Consider the following 9,825-nt stretch of genomic DNA (forward strand, 5'->3'; position numbering starts at 1 on the left):
AGTGTACTAATTCTCAGTTGATAACACTTAACCATACCTGCTTTATGTCCTTTCTGTCGCATTTACTTTAGGATATTCAGAAGTGAATGTAAAGAAAGATTAAGAATTGTTAAAGAGTTATTAAGCATACCATATCAGAAGACTTACAGTCTCAATTTTCTTTTAGAAGTAATTAAAGAGGTTTGGATGTGTACGTATATGTAGATCTTCATTTTAGACAGAACTATTTCCAAAATTTACACCAATTTCAATACAAGCATCGAAAGCATGGAATTAAAAAACAACCTAAGTTCAGTTACATCTCTTCGCCAGAACAACCACAAAGAGATTTCTCAAGCAATTTCAATTCAAAATCAGAGAAAAGAAATCTGCAAAGAAAATATTTCTTATCAATATATTTATTTCAACATATGAATTTCCACTTTCTGAAACAGAACTTCTTGTTCCTTTTCAAGCACTAAACAAAGTCAGATGTCTTAGTAAAAAACTAAACAGTTGGTTTATTTTTACGAAAGCAAACTGAATCTGAGTTTCGTTCCAAACATTTAATTAATCAATCTACATGCCGTGATATTGACGATAATTGTATAATTTATGCAGATCGTGTACAACTACGAGTACCATATCCACCAGGATGTAATACATCAGAGTAGTCTCAAGTGATTTAATGGAGAACAATCGTTATAGTATACATTCACCTTTTGCTGTTAGATCTAAAACATTTAAGTGACCGTTTGTTTGTTTGTTTGGAATTTCTTTCACTAAAGCTACTCGAGGGCTATCTGTGCTAGCCGTCCCTAATTTAGCAGTGTAAGACTAGAGGGAAGGCAGCTAGTCATCACCACCCACCGCCAACTCTTGGGCTACTCTTTTACCAACGAATAGTGGGATTGACCGTCACATTATACACCCCCACGGCTGGGAGGGCGAGCATGTTTAGCGCGACGCGGGCGCGAACTCACGACCCTCGGATTACGAGTCGCACGCCTTACGCGCTTGGCCATGGTAAGTGACCGATGTAATAGTTTTAGAAGCAAAGCAACATTATCATCAGTTAATAATAATTTTCAATACTTAGTTATTGAAGAAGATGACAAAAGTCACTTTTAATTTAGTCAAAAATTCAAAATATACTCGGAATATTTAGCTGATAAAAGCGACTAATCATGTAGTTGGAGTAAATAAATATCCTGAGCTTTTTTCTTGTTAGAATAAAGAAATACTATATGAGCCTAATATTTCATGGCATAATTACACAGAACCATGAGAAAACTCCCAAGCATTAAAAACGCATATCTTATATTCTGTACATCCGACTAGGTTCTTCCTGAACCAGTGCTAGTTTGAAAGGATGAAAACATAGGAAGCAAACGGTATTTATTTCAGGCCAAAAATATTGAAGACGAAGGAAAATCTTGTTCAACATTTCGTTGCGATCTAACACTTATGTTTCTACAGAACAGTTGGAAACAAATCAAAATATATTGGATTGTGTTTAAAGTGAGAATGAGCTGTCGTCACCTTATGATAGAATATAAAATAATTTGACAACTTGAAAGGACTAAACACAGACAAAATAGGACAAAGTCGAATCTCACATCACAGCGATCAATTCCACAGACTTAGTTGACTCACCGATTTACAACACTACGATAGGGAAATGCCGTTAAAGAAATGAAAGCATTTACATCACTCTTTTTATAGTGTACGTCTCAGACATTCGAATTAAAAATCACTTTTACGTGTTTCTATTGATTATTCGAGACTAAACACCAAAGTAGGAAGTGTGAAGACCATGTTGAGTTCTTACAGATCGTTTGGTTTGATGATCTCTCTGTAGTTTCTAAACAGTATCTTTTATTTTTTCAGTTTAAATCTTGTTTTGTTCCTAGTAGTAGTAGTTATTTAGGGTTAGGTAATAAAATGTTTAAATTATTTCAAGCTTTAATGTCAGTGATCAAGTTACTAAAGGGAAATAATTTTATTAAACACTTCTCGCATGAAATGGTATGTTGTGTAGAATGGATAGGATTATAATAATATATTGTGTGATTTTGGATGTTAATCAAAGCACTATTATATAAGTTTGGCTAAACTTCTAGGTAGTACTACAGTTTCTAACTTTTCTTTGTAGAGTACATGTTTAAATAAAATGTAATAATGGGGTTGTGAACCCAGGATTCTTCTCAAAACCAAAAATAATCGTTCTGTTCATATCTTTCATACAAGTATTTAAATATTTGTGTGCGTATAACATGAAATAATTTTTAAAAAAAGGTATTAGTAAGACATTTGTTATATTTTGTTTGTTTCTGAATTTCACAAAGATACTCGAGGGCTATCTGTGCTAGCCGTCCCTAATTTAGCAGTGTAAGACTAGAGGGAAGGCAGCTAGTCATCACCACCCACCGCCAACTCTTGAGCTACTTTTATTCCAACGAATAGTGGGATTGACCGTAACATTATAACGCCCCCACGGCTAAAAAAGCGAGAATGTTTGGCGCGACGGGGATGCGAACCCGCGACTCTCAGTTTATAAGTCGCACGCCTTAACACGCTTGGCCTTGACATATCTTAGAAGTCAAATTATTAATGAACACAGCTTTATAATATTTTCTCTTCAGGTTTAAACTCAGACAAAACCAACCATGATGCTCTGAAAACATAAAATCTTCCCTTTGTCAGGATATCACATTTTTTCGTAGGGCAATCAGTGACACCCTATGTGAGCTCCAAGAGAAATCAGTTCCTCTAGAGGTTGTAACATAAGGGACGCTTAACACTACAGTTTGTAATGCCATGATATTAGTATATCGTGTACATGCCATGAATCACGAGAAAAAATTACATAATCCGTAGGATACAAAACAGCATGAGATACGAACTTGAAAAAAAGAAACAAAAATTTTTTAACCTTCATTTAATTCTTCACCAAACATCTAGTTTATTAATATATTTCGTGAGTGCAAATCTAACTAAAGATGAAGGGATGGTATGTTCAGTTTATTACTTTCAGTTTAATTCATTACAGGAAAAACAAAATTATTGAGGCAAATATCATGAGATGATCCCTCAGAAAATCATGTAACCGTTAAATTAAAATTACAACAACAAACAGTTTGAAGTGATGATGATGCCATACCAAAGAACGAAGCTCGTCATGGCCAAGTGGGTCAAGGCGTTCGACTCGTAATCTCAGGGTTGCGGGTTCGAATTCCCGTCGCATCAAACATGCTCGCCTTTTCAGCCGTGGGGCGTTATAATGTAAGGGTCAGTCATACTATTCGTTGGCGGTGGGTGGTGATGACTAGCTGCATTCCCTCTTGTCCTACACTGCTAAATTAGGGACGGCTAGCGCAGATAGCCCTTGTGTAACTGTGCGAGAATTAAAAAAAAAGAATCAAAGGACGATACGATGTAGTTATTAAAGTCAGGATTTACTTCATGTAGAAGTTGCTGTTATTGTATTTTGAATTTAATTATTTACTCTAGCAGATTCCTTACTAGATATTAAATCAAAGCTAGTTTAGATACAATTGAGTTTTATAGAAATCAGCATTTATATCTTATTTCAGGTGAATCTTGGGTAATCAGTAACACCATCTGTGATGAACAAGAAAAATCAGTTCCTCCGGATATTTCCACACCCAGAAGGTATGTATTCTCAGGTAAATCTTACTCTGAGCTTAAATGGTTGCCAGGACGCTCTACTCACAATCTGCTGAACGCTGTTTTGAACTCCCATCACATCAAACATGTACACCCATTTAGCCGTAAAGAAAAACTAAAATATGACGATCAATTTCACTATTCGTTGATAAAAAGAGTAAACAAACAGTTGACATTGTTTGGTGTTGATTAGGTGTCTTTATTTTAGTCTAGAATTGCTGAAAGGATGGTTAGTATATATAGCTTACGTGTAGTTTCGCCAAATTTAAAAGAAACCAAATCAAATTGACTAAGTATTGAATAAACATTTTAAAACTATAGTTTCTTAATCAAATAGGACACAAGCGGTTTAAGATAAATACGTAACAGTTCATGTATATTACATACTGTTGTTCTTAGTTGTCTTTTTCTCACCATAGTGAACTTATGTTTTGATAAGAATGTGTACTATTGATGATTATAATCTGTTATCAAACAGAAAAATTATTAACTTGAAATGCAATGAAAAGTATGTAATCTAATGCTATAATTCGGTTTCATAGTTACTTACATAATCTATGTATTTCTTCAATACATTGCACCTTTGCTGCTTGGCTAAAACTAGTTAAACACTACCTGTATATCATCTTTCCCATCAACATCTTGTCGAGTCGTTTTCACTTATAATTTGTTTTGGGACCTTAATTCTTGTATTTTTTATTCAAGCAGACAAATTTGGTAACATACGTTTTATGTGACCCTGTAATAACCATGATTCGTTACCTATTCCACCATATAAATATTTAAGTACGTTTAATAATCATTTGACGAACCTCAACTACTGTTTTTCTCTATACACAATTGCAACCATTTTTCATTATAAGTAATTTTAATGTTGGTGTTATTGTAACTTGTGAATGAGAGTAGAGAAGAATATGTTAACTCCATTACATCTGCTATATCCACTATTATCGAGGACCTCTGTATAATACCAGTAGTCCACAGTTTCACTGATACACGACAGATCTAGTAGTTATTGAAATACTGTTCATACTGTCATATTGTCTGAACAATAACTGTTTTAGTGTGGATCGTGATATTTACCAATTTTATCTAAGTTGTTAACCATTAACACTGAGGTACTGGTTTATCAATATAACACAATTCATTTAAACAAATATTGATCTTTTCTTATACAATTCAATTTTCTGTAAATATACTATTACAACTTCATTACATGTAAGCATTGCTTCTATTCCAGTGATTTTGCCCTACACAAAAAATCAAAAAAGTCACTCAAAAAAGCGGATCACGACTCGTAAGTTCTAGGTTTTATTATTTAAATAAGATATCGTATTTTCTTACTACATATACTCAACGTAACGTGTCGCTTTACAAAAAGCAAGTTTTAATACTCAAATTCTCACCGTGTAAAAGTGGACAAGACATGGTCTGACTGTATTTATCGCTTCTTATGGCCCTCTCAGAAACATATATTTCTTACTACATGTATCTATATAATCATTTTCACAATATACAGTTTAACCGAAGGATAAGCACTAAAACTTTCGCGATAAGTGGCTTTGTAGAGAACATTGTGAGTCTTTTGTATATTTTTTCTCATACTAGTGAATGTTACACTGACTATTTAACTGTATTTTACCTGGTGAAATGACAATAATTTACAAAATTGAGAGTTACTAATTTTCCAACTCTCCTGGAAAATCTCAACTGATGGGTATTCTATGCTCACAAGGGCTAAATAGCAATTCAGAATCACTTAAAATTCCTAATTATAAACAACTGACCAACCATTTGGCAGCACTCATTGCCATAAGAAACTTTAGCCATCTCTTAGAGCCGAATAATGGGACTGACTGTCATTCCTATAACGCACATACAACCGAAATTACTGACTGTATTTAGTTGCATTGTGGCTCGAATTTTAGACGTAGAGAGACGTAATCCTGCACTCTGAATATCGGCCACTGCTGGCCCGTCCAAGTAGAATATGATAAGTATAAATTAATGTTAACTTTTAATCTCTGTAAGGATCTCTTTGAAGAAAGAGTGATTTTTAGATGTAACAAATGCAACAGTTTTTAACATGACTTTGTGGTAATCGACGATTTCTAATTTAAAATACATTTTATAGTAAACTTTAAGTTGTATTGAATTTGTGTATCATACAGCTTCGTTGGACTTCTTTTAACAACCATGTAGTGTTTTTTTTTTTTTGTTCCTTACTATCATATGCGTGGTATGACATTAATTAGATGTCTCACCTTTTTTATTTCGTGCTTGTATAAAAGGAAAACAACAATCTGTGCTTTAACAACATTTTTTCTCTCCAAACCATACTCTAGTCGCCACAATACTGAACAGGGTGAAATGTGTGGTCGTGTAATTGAAATTTAAGAGGATTATTATTATTACAACGAAAGATGACCTGGAGAAATCACCTGTTTTAACAACTTGCACCACTGTATAGTAGTATGATGTCTGTCTTTAACTTAGTTACTAGACACTGAAATGTTGTCACTTAAGGGGCGCTTAACATTGCAATTTGTACTGCCGTGACGTTAGTGAATCGTGCACATGCCACGAATCACGAGAATAATTATACAGTCTGTAGGATACAACACAGCATGACGTATGAACTTGAAAAGCAAGAAATAAAAATAGTTGTTACTATTCATTTTGCTTACCTGCTCTTGATACAAATCACATCAGAGTTCCCTTCACCAAACATCTAAATTACTAATATAATTCGTGAGTGCAAATCTAAACAAAGATGAAAGGACTATGTGTTCAATATATTATTTTCAGGTTAATTAATTATTGGAGAAACAAAATTATCAATGGCATAATCCGGCAGAAAATAAGGTAACGGTTAATTTAAAATTACAATAACAACAATTTTAAACTAATCATGATGATGCCATATTAAAGTTCGATATAATGTAGTTATTAAAGTCAGGATTTACCTACTGTAGAAGTTGTTGTTATTGTATTTTGAATTTAATTATTTAGTCCAGCAGGTTTTGCATCGTAACTGAAACAACTTTAACTCAACGTTTTTGAATTTCACTTCAATAGTTTTGGGCCCGACATGGCCCGATGGTTAACGCACTCGGCTCGTAATCCGAGGGTCGCGAGTTCGAATCCCCGTCACACCAAACATGCTGTGGGGGCGTTATAACTGACGGTCAATCCCACTATTTGTTGTTAAAAGAGCAGCTCAAGAGTTGTCTGTGGGTGGTAATGACCAGCTGCCTTACTTCTTGTCTTACACTGCTAAATTAGGGTCAGCTAGCTTATATAGCCCTCATGTAGCTTTGCGTGAATTTCAAAACAAACAAACTTTATTAGTTTTACACTTTGCGCTGAAAAATGTTTGGAAAATAAAGTTTATAAAACAGTTAGGGTGAGCATAGTGCAGATACACCTTTGCTAAAATTAAACGCACGCACATACACGGATTTACACAGAAGTGTCATGACAGATTGATTAATTTATGTTTTAACATATTCTTCATTCAAAGCCACCTATGGAATAACTACGCATAGAAGTTCTAGGTTTTAAACTGATGATCAAGATGGAGGTTAAATAAATACCATTGTCCTTTTCAGTCTATTACAGTATCACACCCTACTCACTTAACAATTTCAAAAAGAAAAAAACAGAAATTATTCAATATGACCTAATATGTTGTCTCCCCACTTGTAGTTAAGAGCCAAGAACAAGTTTATAATTTGAAGGATAAGTCAGGTAATAAATATGCGAATTGAGCACAGTCAATAAGGACCTATTTTCTCAGAGTACGTTGTATTACCAACAGTTATATAACAAAGCCTAAAAAAAAATACGTAATCACGCCTACATAGTTGTAAGTCGCTGTTCCGCGTGTTTTTCATTGATTTCTTGTTACTTTAAAGTTCGTGTATGTTGTGAAAAAAGAAGAGAAAAACAAGCCGCAACGCGTTGTTATGTTTTGTGCCAAAAATAGTTAAACAACATTCAATATAACTGTTATAATCAATTTGTTAGAAAAATTGAACAACCAGTTTGGGAAATACTTTCCTATAAAAAATGATAAAGAATTATAGGGAATAAAGCAGTTTTACCAACCGAAACTGTGGAATCATCAACAAGAACAAGATAATTTAATGGAAAAAGGATTTTAATTTGTTATCGTCTAAATATTCAAGCATTTTTTCCTTATGTGGAAAATACGTTTTTCAAACTATTTTGTATTCGTGTCTAACCACATTAACATCGCTAAACTAACATCGCACGTTAGCTATTCTTAAATGAACTTTAGTTTAGTAAGTAGATGCACTACCAAGTAAAAATGGTAAAAAGTATCTATTGTATATGTATTATTTTAATCGTTCCAGGAGTTTTCGTGATCCTGATGAGAGATTATGAAACACTGATTTCGCTCACTGGGACACTTCATCCTGGTGACGTAATTATAGAATTAAGTGGCGCTCGTGTCAGCGTGGAAAACACCACAAAAATCAGCAACAGAATAATAAAAACGAAGAATATATGTTTGACAATCCTGTGTCTTTCAGATCGGAAAGACAACTGAATGTATGCAAAAGTACTTCAAATGGCATTTTCATTGTAAATAGTAATTATCTGTGTAGTTATATATTTTTCATGATTAGTATTGTAAAATAATAAATTAAGAAAAGTTGAACTTGTATTCCTTATTGTACTAAATGTATTGCAAAATATTTTGTTTTGGATTTTATTCGTAAAAAGATGAAATTACACCAACAGAATTCAAGACAGACTTGCTGCAGAGGAATTAATCCAGAAAGAGATATAATTTCTGAACAAAGCTTCACTGAATATAACAGTTTTTTATGAATTAAAATGTAAATAGAAAGAGCTCTCAGTGCATTTGTAATGTACGTCACCACCAAATGTAGATCTGGAAATGCCAGTAATGATGTCTAAAAAAGATCTGTATATTTAAGAAACTGAGAAAAAACAAAATGAGATCATCTTTTACAAACCATTCAATGACAATCTCATTGGCCTGGCATGGCCAAGCGCGTAAGGCGTGCGACTCGTAATCCGAGGGTCGCGCCCGCGTCGCGCTAAACATGCTGGCCCTCCCAGCCGTGGGGGCGTATAATGTGACGATCAATCCCACTATTCGTTGGTAAAAGAGTAGCCCAAGAGTTGGCGGTGGGTGGTGATGACTAGCTGCCTTCCTTCTAGTCTTACACTGCTAAATTAGGGACGGCTAGCACAGATAGCCCTCGAGTAGCTTTGTGCGAAATTCCAAAAAACAAAACAAACAAACAGACAGACAATCTCATTCTCTGTTTAAAAAAATTCAACACAAAGAGTACAGAAGAAATTAACAAATCTTGGTAACAGCTTTCAATAAGTGTTACTTATGTTCAACAGGAAGTAATGTTTAGAAGTGGTGGCAACTGTGTGTCTCATGTTTGTTTAGGTTTTGAACCAGCTGTTTACTATGTCTGAAATTTGTCGAAAATAACTAACGTTTAGTTTCGGTATCAGCTGTTTAACTCGAAGATTGTATAACATGAAGCAATGTTTAACCTTGAAAGAAACTGTTTAACATATTCCTAGACTTTTCAACAGGCAACTGTTAATGTTACATCACTTTTAATCTTGATGATAACACAATTTCTGACTTGTTCAACAGGAACTGATATAGAAATATATAATTTTTAATCCTGTTAACAGATGGATAGGGTTATTTAGTATGCTTCAACATAGTTTAACAGGAACTAACATAAGAATGCTAAGCTGTTGTTAACAAACAGTTACAGACACCATTATTTCTTTCGATATGACATACATACAGATTTCTTTTGATCTCTCTTTTCATTAAACAACAATGATGTCAATACTATTACAAAACTATTCTTAGATACATTGTAATGTTTTTTACAATTACTGATGTTGTGAAAATTGGATGATACCTCTTCTTACTAAAGAATGAGAAAATAACTTTTTTGAAATGTTATACAGTTGGCATACTGGCAGCTGCTTGAATTATGCAATTACTTACTGCCTCCATGCAGTTATTAACAGATGGAAGACTGAGGACTGCAGGACCAAGTTTCAAAAAGTGGTAAAAAAAGTCAGTCAACCTGGTCCAACTTCCACCATGGCACTTAAGTA

Source organism: Tachypleus tridentatus, unplaced genomic scaffold (assembly GCF_004210375.1).
Source record: "Tachypleus tridentatus isolate NWPU-2018 unplaced genomic scaffold, ASM421037v1 Hic_cluster_2, whole genome shotgun sequence".
Classification (NCBI taxonomy): Eukaryota; Metazoa; Arthropoda; class Merostomata; order Xiphosura; family Limulidae; genus Tachypleus; species Tachypleus tridentatus.